This window comes from Homarus americanus, unplaced genomic scaffold (genome assembly GCF_018991925.1).
Source record: "Homarus americanus isolate GMGI-L3 unplaced genomic scaffold, GMGI_Hamer_2.0 scaffold39675, whole genome shotgun sequence".
Taxonomy (NCBI): Eukaryota; Metazoa; Arthropoda; class Malacostraca; order Decapoda; family Nephropidae; genus Homarus; species Homarus americanus.
In genome coordinates this window covers 287330-287593 of record NW_024736071.1, presented here as the reverse complement: position 1 = coordinate 287593, position 264 = coordinate 287330, and positions in this window count along the sequence as shown.

Below are 264 nucleotides of genomic sequence, written 5' to 3'. Positions count from 1 at the left end.
AAATTATTCACTCGAAGGGGGTTTCGCCAGTAGAGAGGTCGGGAAGGTGGGAGTCAAAAACAAGCAGGTCCTGGGAAGTAAAATTGAGCGCTCAGGACAAGGGGTTAAAACAGGACCAGGAAGGGTGGGTTTAAATATATACTACCACAAAACAGTAAGAGAATTCAAAATAAATAGATTTGCAGGGGTGGTTGTATGTACCAAAATAGACGTCAACAATCACCGAAACTTGGATAGATCCCCAACGAGCAAATTTTTTATCAG